Source organism: Maylandia zebra, linkage group LG4, assembly GCF_041146795.1.
Source record: "Maylandia zebra isolate NMK-2024a linkage group LG4, Mzebra_GT3a, whole genome shotgun sequence".
NCBI lineage: Eukaryota > Metazoa > Chordata > Actinopteri > Cichliformes > Cichlidae > Maylandia > Maylandia zebra.
Window position 1 is genome coordinate 4,068,737 of NC_135170.1, and position 13,876 is coordinate 4,082,612.

Consider the following 13,876-nt stretch of genomic DNA (forward strand, 5'->3'; position numbering starts at 1 on the left):
AGCATCCGGTCCCGTACCAGCAGACTGAGAGACAGCTTCAGCTCAGGTGGGGTGGCTGTAGCTCAGGTGGTAGAGCAGGTCATCTACTGATCGGAAGGTTGGTGGTTCGATTCCCGGCTTCCCCTAGTCTGCATGCCAAATATCCTTGGGCAAGATACTAACCCGAAATTGCTCTCCGATGCATTCATCTGTGTGTGAATGTCAGTTGTGCTTGTGTGAATGGGTGAATGCACAAGTTGTGTAAAGTGCTTTGAGTGCTCAGAAGAGTGGAAAAGCGCTATATAAGAACTAGTCCATTTACCATTTCTGCCATCAGACTGCTGAACACGTCATAGACACCTCAGCTTCACTACTGGAACTTTAACATTATGCACTCCATACTGTACAGTAATGCCACTGTTTTGCACATGTCTCACTCTGTATATTTTATTTTATATATTTTATTTATTGTTTACTCTATTTAATTTGTAAAATATGTGTACACACACACACACACACACACACACACACACACACACGTAGAAAAATATTTAGTATACACATCCAGGAATGCATATACTATTATATATTGTACATATATTTATTAGTTTCAGATGTAGCCATTCTTGTATTTTGCTTGTTTACATTATTGTATTTTGCACAACTCTGTTGCTTGTGAAGCTCGCACACAAGAATTTCACTCGCATGTGCTGTACCAATGTACCTGCACATGTGATGTGACAATAAAAGTGATTTGATTTGATTTGATTTGAAATCAGACCTTCAAAAACCTTCCGATAGGCTGATACAACACAAGTATGCCACCATCTCCACCTTATTGGTCAGAAAGTTTTTCTTCCCAGTTGTAGCTGAACAAACAGAACCCATTCACTTACAATGCATTCAAGCTTGACAACACAATAATACACTTTAGTGAAGTTTCATAAAAGTGCTCATACTTACAGCATGTTACAGTTGTCATGTTACTGATGAGGGTTAAGCTCTATGTTTTTAACATTGTAATCAGATCTGCCAGGTCGGTGCTTAGACATATACCGGTGTCCACTACACCCAGCCTCCTGACTCTTTCTTTACTGCCAGCTGTCGAGAATCTGATGCCTCAGCAAATACTGAATAAATTTCGGTGCCACCGCTGCTGTCCACATTCATGCTCCCGTCAGGGTAAACCATAGTTTCCCAAACTTTCCATGTATTTTAAACTTGAGAATCCAAGTGAAGCCAAGATGTTTGCTGACTATTAGTCTTGTTTATGAAGTAGACAAACGAATTTTGTGTAGAAAGGATGAGGGCTCAGTGTGCGCGTGAGGAAAGCTTGCACGAGAGGAAATCTCCACTGGGACATGGAGAACTACCACATACTGACCTAAAGAGCAACGAGTACAGAGGGAGAAACAGCAGGAAGTGCAGCTTAACCACAGATTTGTAGCCACTCTTGCAGTTTAAACCAAAGACCAACAGAGAGTTGCACTAGGGCCAAAGTAGCAGGATCATTTTCTGTATTTGACTTTTGGTTATATGCACATGTGACCTGATGGGGACTGCAGATGTGCAGTATCTGCACCTTATATTTATATTTTATTTTATATTATATTTTTCTCTAACATCCATAAACATGCACACTCTGGTAAAACTAATTAAAGTTAAATACTTCTTTGTAAGATGTTTAATAAAGAATGATAAAATGGAAAAGTGCCATGTGTGTAGCTAAAAATAAGCCCCAGAGCGAACGGCAAGGCTGCAGTCTGGGAACCGGCGGGGCGGTCACCGCTGGGATGTGCTTATCAGAGTGTGGAAAGTTGTGGACTTTAAAGTGTTGAACTTTGATGGATAACCAGTCGTGTCTCAGATCAAACGTGCAGAATAAAATCTTTGCCATAACTGTTGGCATGAGAGTGATGCTCATTATCCCTTCTGGCAACATTTTGAATAGCACCATCTGGTCAAGCAAGGCCATGTGACACACTGAGCTCGTGATACTGGTTTTGGGCGGCAGTGATACGGACACTACTGGACTGAAACTGGTTTGAGAGTCTGCTAAAACGACAGCATGTAAGGACACAATGACTGTGTTTTAGTAAGTGTTTACCTGTTTTACTAAATGTACTTAAGAACTGCTGAGACCGTTTATAAACCATATAAACCTGTGTTTAAATTTCAAGAAAAGAATGATGCATTTGCATTTCTGTATTAATAGTTGGAACCGAGGAGGAAATATGAATGCAGCTGCATCGTTTTTTGCATTCATGATGTCGTTTTATTCAAATCAGTTTCTGTTAAATGCCCCAGACAACAAATCTGTTGTCGGTTTAATTTCAGAAAGGATGGCGCCACATCATGTGATCATTACAGCATATGTACAGATCTAAATGCATTTCATGTCCTATTATAGTTTTATTCACTTCAGATTAGCATTAAAGTTGTAGCCGCGTCTTTGCCCATTATGAGCCATAAAGTTGGACACTGTTGGAGACTGTTCTGCTGGTGATAAATGAAACGAGACGATCGTTTAAAAGGATTTTATTTTGAAATCTAACACCCATGTAGAGCTAACATTGATCGTAATAACATCGTAATAACATCGTAATAACATCGTAATAACATCTTTACAGTTTGTGTAAACCCAACAGAAACCATGTTGTCCCAAAACGCTGCGTTTGTGTCCCATATGTAACACCGTGTATTATCCAACTTATTTCACATGGTTTAACTTGAACTTTAAAAACTACAATAAAGTTTTGCTGTATTACCAGTAACAAATCTTTTATATACACATTAGCTTGTTTAAAAAAACTGACTGAATTACCTCTAAACTGGTTCTAGGCTTTGTCACACTGGTCGCACTGGTGCGTGTCCATGGTCAGTAAGTGTAGGGTTGACTTAAGCTCGAGTTTGTGTAAACTGAACTGCTGCACCGATCAGCGTCTGTTGGCGTGTTTCTGGGGTCGCTGGCTGGAGGCTTTCCCAGAAAGGTCACATGCGGCACCAGCTTGTGTGTCTCCAAGCTCGACTTCAAAGCAAAAGCCCTCCCACATTGGTCACACTTGTGTGCTTTAACTCCACTGTGGACCAGTTTGTGTCTCTTTAAGTTGCTCTTATAATTAAAAGCCTTTCCGCACTCCTCACATGTGTGGGGTTTTTCTCCGCTGTGGACCATCTCATGGATTTTTAAGTAGCTCATCTGAGTAAAAGCCTTCTCACACTGGCTACATGCGTATGGTTTGACTCCTCTGTGCAGGCGCTGATGAGTTCTCAAGTTGCTCATCAAACTAAATGTCTTTCCACACTGGTGGCACATGTGTGGTTTGACGCCGCTGTGGCTGAGGTGATGTGTTTTTAAGTTGCCTTTCCAAGTAAAAGTCTTTCCACACTGGTCACAACTGAAGGGCTTTTCCCCACTGTGGATGCGCTGGTGTCTTCTGAGGTGAGACGGGGCATGAAACTTCTTGTTACACTGATCACACCTGTAGTGCTCAAGTAAGTTTGCACTTGAGTGAGCATCTTCAGCCAACTGAGAGCACTGAGGTGTTGGGCTCTCTTTGGCGTCTTGTTCCTACAGCAACAAAGACACAGGCAGGGAGTCAGAAGCTTAATAAGTGTTTGAGTTAAATCTTGTTTTGTCGTGCCGGCCTCTCTGCTTCGATAAGAAACATGTTTGTTGGATGATGCCCGTAATAGTAACCTGTTGTGTTGTAAATTGTTTGGATGCGTTTTGGAAAAGAAAGACTGTATTATTGCATAAAATACATTTAAACAAGTGCATCGCTGATTGCATCTAGTGGACATTGGTTCTACCAGCTGATTACCCTGCTCAGTCTTTACGCCCGACCCAACGAGGGACAATCAAATGCAGAGGGGACAGTGCGACTTCACCCGTGCACTTGCACCTCTTGCACACAGTCCTCATTTACAAAGTGGAAATAAGGAAAGGTCTAAGAGGTTGAAGCCTTCGTCTTTCCATTTACTATTTTCTTTTCTTAACATGCATTTAGTTTCTCATGTTCTGGAAAACTGTAAATAATTACTAAAGGGTGGTAGTTAACAATAATCATAATGATATAATGACAATAAATGATGATCATTCATGAAAGTTGTACTGATAGACTTTTCACGTTTCCTAAAAGCAGCTCGGCCTTGGTTTGCACGGCACTTCCACACTGTAAACCCCAACAGTCTACCTGACTTATAAAGTTTGTGGATATAACAATTAAAATTCCTCACAAAGTTGAAACAACTTAAAACTTTTCTGTTCGGTTAACGATTCAAACAGTTATAATTGTACATGGCTTAGAAGTTAAGAGTAAATACTGCTTTCTTAATTATGATTTTTGAGTAAATGTTTTTTTCCGAGCTCCGCATGTGGACGTCATGACGTCATGACGTCTTCTCTCTAACCTGAACGACGTTGACAGAAAATTCTGTTCAATATGGCTGCCCTTCTCGAGCGACTGGAGAACACATTTGGAGAAACTTGTAAGTAAAACGGAACCTTCGTTATGTTTATTTTTTCCGTAAAAAAGCAAGTATATTAATATGTTGCAGCCAATAACTTGTTTTCGAATGCGCTGTTGTGTTAAAAAGCACAGACCCAGGTGGTGAATAGTTGTTCGCGGTTGTTCGCGCTCTTTTTCAAACATAGATTATGTCGTCAGTTTTACAGTTTTAACCGATTAAAAACACAGTTTTACGAAGAATCACACATAAAGAAAGGGTCTTAGTGATATTTTAACGACCCCTTGCCAACGCAAGAAAGTTGGTGTTTTTACAACAGCAGCCTCATTGTTCGGCAGGTTTTTTTTTTTTTTTCTTCTCATTAGCATCATTCAAAAGTGACTTAGCTAGCAGTGGCAACTTCTATCTAAAACAATTGAAATATAGCAAGGTGTTGTATATTTAGTGTGCTGATAAGGTTTTCAATATTTTTATTTTTTCTTCCAAGGCTGAAGGCCAAAGACAAAAAGACAGAAGAAAAAAAAATTCAGACTGCAATTAATTTCAGGTGGAGACAGTAAACACAGGTGAGTTGAAAGATCTATTGAAGAAACCATTCATTAAGTCCCTTAAGGTGAAGATTTCATATATTGATAATGATAAAATTAACACAAATTAAAAGTTTCACTGATAAACACACAATTTTTCCTTGCTTTGAACCCCATGTTCTATATAGATCACAGCTCTGATCTGGAGAACACTATTTTAAAATACTGTGTAGGGTTTTTGTCAAATGATTAAGAAACATACTCTCTGTCACAAGAGACAGAAAGGTTGTGTCTTAAAAGAAAAGTCTCCAAAATTTAGTAGAGTCTGATGTCATGCAGTTTCATAAACATGTATTCTCCCCAAAGAATGACACCTGAAAACTTTGCGTTAAATGAACTTTTCTTTTCCCTTTTTAGGAGGCGCCTGATATCAACATGAAACGCACTGCAGTACTTCGTGCCCTTCCTGTATACCTGCGGGAGGAGGACCCAGAATTCTTTTAGACATGTAATGTAAGTGTATTTTTGCATTACTTAAATTCTGCCAGTAAGATAAAATGCTATGGATTTTTTTAAATACAATTTAATACCCTAGCAGCTACCAAATTGTACAAACAAAATACCCTCTCTGTAGAAAACCAACACACACACAGGTCAGGAGCAGGGCACAGGCGTATCACAGCACTATGGCTATGCTGCAGGTGGCCCAAAAACCAGGCTGAAGTCAAGATTTAGTTTCTTTTTGAGATAAAGTCATGAAATAAAAAATTACTTTTTTTTTTTTAGAAAAATAATAAAAATACAAATTATGTAATGCAAGAAGCTAACACGTTAATGTACATTTTTCAAAAAAAGTAGAGTACCCTAACTCGTTACAAAGTAACCCACTACACTGCTGAATGTTTTGCTAGATTACAGGTCATGCTTGTCACATTCTCTCAAACCAACCTTACTTATTTAATTGGGGCGATCGTGGCTCAAGAGTTGGGAGTTCGCCTTGTAATCAGAAGGTTGCCGGTTCGAGCCCTGGCTCCGACAGTCTCGGTTGTTGTGTCCTTGGGCAAGACACTTCACCCGTTGCCTACTGGTGGTGGTCAGAGGGCCCGGTGGCGCCAGTGTCCGGCAGCCTCGCCTCTGTCAGTGCGCCCCAGGGTGGCTGTGGCTACAATGTAGCTGCCATCACCAGTGTGTGAATGGGTGTGAATGTCTGGATGACTGAATGTGTAAAGCACTATACAAATACAGGCCATTTACCATTGATACTGTGTCTATTCCAGGCGGACGCATTGGATGAGTCGACCCTCATTGACACTCCAGTTGCCCTTCTCACAGTGGTTACCGACGGCGCTTCCCAGTCCAGTCCATTTTACTTCCTCAAGCATGGCTGTTTTGGTGAAAGGCGACTAGGTGATGCGTGATATTCCCAGATTTGCAAATGCATTTGCTTTATTGTTTGGCTTGATCTATGCTCTGCATTTAGACTACCCCAGGAAGCTGGTTCACACATTTGCCTTAGTCCAAAATATCTTCATGGGGCTTGATGACGGCAAACCCCTGAAACCCCTGCCTACATGCTCTTAAGGAATATAAGGCAATGTTTGTTAGGACACGCACTCTGTTACTGAGCACTTTGTTTGAAGCACTTTAAGCACTTTAAGTTTACTACAGGCTTTGGGTGGATTTAACTCCATCAGTTTACCTAATTTTCCTATACTTGACTGCCTTATCTGGTTATTTGGAAGCTGATCGTCTTTGTACCCATTTTAAAAAATTGTTTTTCATTTCTATTTAAAAAAAAAAGTGATTAGTATTTGACTTTTTGTTTTGCATTTTTGTGTATTTTGAGAAAGATGCAATTAGGACTGATGTCGTCCTTTGTGAGTTTATAAAAAGATAAAAGATAAATGTTCTACACAGAATTTATAATGCTCACTTTTTGGTGCCGATGTCCATGTTAGTTGTTTTATAAAAACATTTGTGATGTTTTTAAATTTTCATGAAAAAATGTTAAATAAACAAAATGTAAAGTAACTGAATTTCTGTACTTTTTTTTAGTAGTCTACACTCACAACATAAATATCTTTTAATTAATAATCAGATAATTTGAGTTTAGGTTGTAATATAATTGCATTGTGTTGCATCAAAATAATAAACTACAAGAAACACAAAAATATTGAAATTAAAGTATACAGTCTTTGAGTAAAGCTCAATTAATAAAATATAATTTAAAATTTTTAGGTTAACAATAAATACAAATTTTGAGTACCCCATACTTAGAAGATATGAGTTTTTGTACTTAAATCTTTTGAGGTAATCAGTTTCCACAAAAGTTTTAAGTTCAGTCAACTTGTTCGGGTTTACAGTGCAGATGTGTTTATAAACTACGAACAATTTCACGTATAAAAGTCTGTAAAATGTTCGGACTCATGATTTATAAAAACGATGTTTTTCTCACCGTGTGTGAAGAAAACATTTTCTTCTTTCCAAGATGGCCGACTACGTTCCTCCGTCAGACTGCTCGACCCACCAACACCTGCCAGGAAAGAGCTTTATTAGGCTCCGGAGCCGAAATGCACATTAAAGTCACTTTACATCCAGATGACTTAGACCGTCCTAAGATAATAAACTTTTAGCCTGGTCTAGATTAAACTGAGCTGATGGCAAGACGGAGGATCAGAGGACTTGAAGCTTTAAATAATCCCTCAAGGAGACAGGTCTAACCTTTCCTTTGAAATATCTCTGAGGTAGCATGGACAACATACACGTGCAGATGAGAAATGACACCCTGATTCAATCATTCCCTCTCTGTAAACACTTTAACTGGGAAGCCAAGCTAAAGGTTAAATGATCAGCGGCTGTAGGTTTAGCTGTGCTCGTATGCCCGGACAATACAAATATATAAATAAAGAACTGCACACAAACACAATTACACTACTTGATCTGTTACAATCGAGCGACATTACTTGTCAGCATCTGGAATCATGGAACTCTTTGGTCACGGTGAAGGAACAGTGTGCAGGGCTGTTTTTAAAATGAGGTTTTTCACCAAGCATCCTGATGGGCTCTTCCCAAGAGTTAGTGGACAGATTGGAGGTCATGTTCCCAACAAGCAGCAACTGGTGCCGAGGATGAAAGGAACCATGAATGTGCTCAAAGCTAGATTGCGAAACCGCGATATCAGAAACACATCCTGCATGTGCTGAACTTGCTTTCTAGCAAAGCACCCTGGTTTGCAGTGTCCCAGGTGTAGGCCAGCACTGAGGATTGTTCTCCAGTCACTGTACACACAGTTTAAGGGAGGACAGCAGTTCCTACTTTGAAGGTAAACCTTAAATGATCAGCAGCCATGAGTTTAGTTGTGCTCGTACAAGTTATTGTCTCCAGTGTCTCTGCGGGTCCCTAACACTCCCTCACAAACACACCTGAGCTGGGAACATACCTGAGGGAGAGCAGCAGATGACAGCATGCAGGAGACAACAAACTAATCTAAACATATAAAACAACTCCAACCAACATCAGCTTGGTGGTTACCTTTGGAGGAGCCCAGCCCATGAGCTGTGCTGTGATGACTTATGGTGAACAGGTGTGCCAACAACTAAGAGCCGAGACAGAGCCTCTTAAAGCTGTAGGACAAAAAACAGCACGTCCAGAGCACCTGAAGGCCAGAAGGTGGCAGCAGCAAACGGGTGTCAGGTACAATCTTCAGCTTCCATAGTATCTACAGATCATACACTCCTCCCTTTGCTCAGTGTTTTCACCTTCAGCACATAAAGGTGAACTTCAACCACACCAACAGACTGGAATATGTTCACCCACACAGACCTGGACCAGTACGCCTCATCTGTACTGGATTACATCTCCAAAACCACAGACAGTGTCACCACCTGACAGTGGGCAGGGATAGCTCAGTAGGTAGAGTGGTGGCACCATGATCGGAAGGTCGGTGGTTTGACTCCACTGAACGGCTACCCTGAGGTACCCCTGAGCAAGGTACCGTCCCTACACACTGCTCCCCGGGCGCTGCATTGGTGGCTGCCCACTGCTTCACTGGGTGAATGGGTTAAATGCAGAGGAACTATATCCCTACGGGGACTAACATGCACACTTTACTTTACACCCAGAAACGGATCACCATGTACCCCAACCAGAAGCCTTGGATGAACCGGGATCTTCGTCTCTTCCTGAAGGCCCGCAACACCGCCTTTAGGTCAGGAGATGCACACGCCTACAGCACAGCCAGGGCTAATCTAAAGAAGGGCATCAAAAAAGCCAAACACCATTACAAAAAGAAGGTAGAAGAACACTTCTCCAACTCCAACCCCCGACGCATGTGGCAAGGACTCCAGACCATCACAGACTACAGGACCACCAAACCCTCCCCCGCATCCTCTGATGTCTCCTTCCTCAATGAGCTCAACAACTTTTATGCTCGTTTTGAGCGAGGGAACCCCACAACCACGACCAAAGCAGACCACCAACCTCTGACTCTCTCCCCCACCGATGTAGGAGCGGTGCTGAGCAGGATCAGTGTCCACAAGGCTGCAGGTCCTGATGGCATCCCCGGGCCTGTTCTCAGAGCGTGTTCTGGGGAGCTTGCAGGAGTGCTGACAGACATATTCAATCTGTCCTTGGCCCACGCTGTGGTACCGGCCTGCTTCAAATCCACCTCCATCGTCCCGACACCCAAAAACTCCAACCCATCTAGCCTCAATGACTACCGCCCAGTAGCACTCACCCCCATCATCACTAAGTGCTTAGAGCAGCTGGTCCTAGCACACTTCAAATCCTGTCTCCCCCCCACCCTGGACCCCCACCAATTCGCATACCGCCAGAACAGGAGCACAGAGGATGCAGTCTCCATCGCACTGCACTCTGTCTGTCTCACACCTGGACAACAACAACACCTACGCCAGAATGCTGTTTATAGACTTCAGTTCAGCATTCAATACAATCCACCCCTCACAACTCATCAGGAAACTGACAGACCTGGGCATCAGTTCCCTCATCTGCAAATGGTTACTGGACTTCCTGACCAACCGCCCCCAACATGTCCGGCTGGATAACCGCTGCTCATCTACCATCACAATGAACACCGGTGTACCACAAGGCTGTGTGATGAGCCCTTTCCTCTACTCCCTCTTCACCCACGACTGCAGACCTGCTGATGGTTCCAACACCATCATTAAGTTTGCAGATGACATCACGGTGATTGGCCTCATCAGTGCTTTGAGCGCTCAGATGAGTAGAAACGCGCTACATAAGAACCAGTCCATTTACCATTTGGGTAATAAAATTGCAGGTAACATTTCCAAGGCAGGTAGGAAAAAAATGAGCTGCTATCAGTGTATGTTTGTTTTAAGGTGAGGTGGCACGAACCCGCATGTAGGGAGATGTAACCTCGTACCTCAGAAGTGTCGATATGGGTGTATTTCCATCTGTACAGCAGTATTTAGTACATCCTGGTACTTGGCAGGATGTGCAGGAGGCAGAGAAAGAGCATAAGCTTTCAGCACCTGTTAGAAATGTCACTTTCCCACATAAGAAATAAAAGGTGCTCCACAATAGTGCTGCAATTGAATATATTTTGCAATGAATTGAAGCCCATGTCAGTATTCATAGAAGAAATTGTATATGAATGCACAGCTTCCTTACATGTGCATTTGTTTCATTTGCAGATCACGCCAGACAGCTCACAAAGTCCATGATGAGGAAGCCAACCATAGACAAGCTGGTGGCTAACAGAGAGGCTGATGTCAATAACTTTGTCAAGTTCATCACCAAGGACTCTATTCAGAAGTCCCTGGGGATGTATCTGGAGATGCTTAAGAGAAGAAAGGCTTAGAGAGGGGAAACATGTTTGCACACTTTGTAGCACCAGCTACAGATGTGATCTGACATCAGGCAGTGAGCAGTCTACATGTTTGGGGGATAAAACCCAGCATTTACCCCTCAAGGTGTTAATAAAAACACTCGAGGTTAGGGTGTGACTTTTTGTTTTGGTTTGAAGAGCCGTACACTCGGGCAACCTGCCGAGCCTTCTCCATCACTCAGCATTACCTGCAGTATGCTTACGCGAGCAAACTGCTAATTGTTGCAAAAGAGTCTCACATATGAAGAACTAACAGCAAATCTGACCTTTAGTGCATCTAAATGTGGCAAAGCCTTTGTCATCTCTAACAAATGTTTGGTTTTTACTGTGAAATATCCAAATAAATGTCTGGATTCATACATTAAATGGATTAAAGCGTGTGGTTCTCATTCATTATCTCTGTAACTCAGACGTCTCTACATTCAAATGACAGTTGAGAATGTTAAAAATTCAGCGGACAACCAAATCAAAATGAATCTTGCATTCTTATAACAAGGAGCATTTTTCATTCTTTGTATGTTTGTGTTTTGGACAATTGAATCAATATACGACACTTCAAAAGGACCTGAGTGTCAGCGCAACACAATCGGCTAAACTTCAGGTGTGCAGTGTCTCCACACTTTTCACTGTCACGTCCTGTGTGTGACAGACATGAATGACCTCTGCTGTGGTGCTCCCTGTTTTCTTTGAGCACTACATTTACACATTTAAGAGTATTACCCTCAAATGTGTTTGGATTTGTCAATGTGTGAGTCGTCTACTAAGCCTAAAGCTACAAGTCACTAATGTGACTCCTGGAAAAGTAAATGTTCTTTCATGTAAAGAGATGAAATCAGCACGTGTATTCACTTTAATATTACATCCTCGGGGGGGAGGCTAAGTATTTTGCAGCAGCTTGGTATTGAACTGCAAACCTTCCAATTAGTAGAACTGAACTACAGCAACCCCAACTCAACTGTTCAGCCAGGACAAGCAGTGCTTGTCTAGTCAGTTATACCAAAGCATAAGTGATGTGCTTCTACATCACTGCCATCTTGAGGCTGCAGTCAGCTATCGTCTCTCCAAGCACACTTCTCTTGGACGCTATTAGAAACTCTAGTGTCTCTATTTCCCAGGCGTCTTTAGCTTTTTGTATGCAGACAACCTGATTTTCCATTTCAGTGTTTAAAAATCACAGGTTAACATATGTGGTGAACACATTTCAGCTTTACAGGAGTAACTGAAGATGACTGAAAATAATCTTTAATGAATACATTGTTTCTTCTTTTGTGTAGGGGAGACCGGGGATAGTTGTAACGTGGGTCAGTTGTAACACTTCCAGTTTCTCCAATCAGGGCTAAGTTTCAAATGATGTGACTCATCCTGTGCATGCCCAACTCAGTTCTGCTATCACATGTGAAAAATCAGCACATTTTGTCAAACACAGACAATTTAACACGAAAAAAAGTAATTTGTATGCCAAAAGTACGTTTTTCTACTTTATTTCAATTTCTAATAGCATTATCTGCTTTGCAGTTAAACTCATCAAACTTAAATTATGTTATTTGTATGTCTATGGGGATATATTCTGTGTAGGTCTTTAGTGCTAATGTTTTAGCCGTTGGCTGTAATGTTAGCTAGTTCATGGCTATAGGAGTCTGGGTCAGTTGTAACAGCTACAGTCGGGGTCAGTTGTAACAATAACGCAGATGTTACAACTTACCACACTATTACTTTAACTTATATTAAACAAGTTGGGGCAACGACATCAGCAGAGAGAGGTTCACTGGTCGCATTTGTATATGTGGTTAATGCCATTGGCAACACAATTCCTCCACTGTTTGTGTTCCCACACATACATTATGCAGACCACTGTGTCAGAGATGGACCAGTAGGAAGTACTGGTAGTGGAAATAAATCAGGATGGGTGCAAGAAACAGATTTCCTCATTGTAATGGTGGGCGGTAATAACCAGTCCTCATGAAGAACAGTGCTCTTTAATGAATTCAGCACAGACTAACATCCAAGGGATAGCAGTGACACACATCGGCTATCAGCTAGCCACCTAACTGTATTCTATCTCTTTCTATTCTCTAAACCTTTTCCGGCTCCGCTTTACCTCTTATTTTGCGACACCACCCTCTAGTGGTGCAATATGATATAAACATTACGGAACACAACATCTCCTCTCTCTTTATAAAACGAGTTCACCAAATAGCATAGTACAGAAATAAAGTAATTCACTGTTTAGCAAACCAAACATACACTGGTGAACTTAAATGTCGCAATAGTTATAACATCAGAATACTACAGCTAGAAAAGCTAAATAAGCCTGACATTGTAAAATGAAAAGAAATTATTCCCGTTTTTCCATTACAATATTTTTCTCTAGTGCATTGGTGACAGGAAATCAGTTCTTCTTAAACCCAAAATAGAACAAGTAATGACATTTCTCTAATGTCCTTTTCAAGCAACCTATTATGGTACAATATAGTCTTTGTGCCAACGAGGCTTGTACTTGACGCGTGGCAGTCTTCTAGCAGTAGGTGAGCCAGTCTGGGTGTGGTGCAACCTAGCAGTGTCAGCGTTCTTTTCAGTCACTGGGCGACAGCGTGCTAGATGAGTGGCATTCCAAATCTTCCCATCACTCAGCAAGAAGGCATTCGAGCCTGTGGCTTTTGTTACTGTTACAGGAGGGGTAAATCTGGGATGTCCTTTAGGGACATGGTGGGGTTTCCTTATCCTCACACTCTCTCCTGGTAGAAAAGAAGGTTTCCGTGCGTGACGCCTACCATCAGTGTAACGTTGCATTTTCAACTGATATTTCTGAACTGAGCGACGTGCAACGTCATCCAGTGGAGACACAGCAGGAGGCAAAGGGAGGACATCCAGTTTAAATCAAATCAAATCACTTTTATTGTCACATCACATGTGCAGGTACATTGGTACAGCACATGTGAGTGAAATTCTTGTGTGCGAGCTTCACAAGCAACAGAGTTGTGCAAAATACAATAATGTAAACAAGCAAAATACAAGAATGGCTACATCTGAA

General features: G+C 41.6%; 2 long non-coding RNA genes across 2 annotated transcripts; one reads left to right on the forward strand and one right to left on the reverse strand.

Annotated features, from left to right (window-relative positions):
- Window positions 1-2,501: 2,501 nt before the first annotated feature.
- LOC112431510 (uncharacterized) lies at window positions 2,502-8,555 on the reverse strand. The gene is made up of 3 exons (XR_013098234.1): window positions 8,416-8,555; window positions 7,432-7,509; window positions 2,502-3,550 (listed from the first exon to the last, which is right to left on the reverse strand). It is a non-coding gene; the product is annotated as an uncharacterized LOC112431510 (long non-coding RNA).
- LOC112431207 (uncharacterized) lies at window positions 4,171-7,007 on the forward strand. The gene is made up of 4 exons (XR_013098235.1): window positions 4,171-4,470; window positions 4,937-5,015; window positions 5,394-5,489; window positions 6,254-7,007. It is a non-coding gene; the product is annotated as an uncharacterized LOC112431207 (long non-coding RNA).
- Window positions 8,556-13,876: the final 5,321 nt, after the last annotated feature.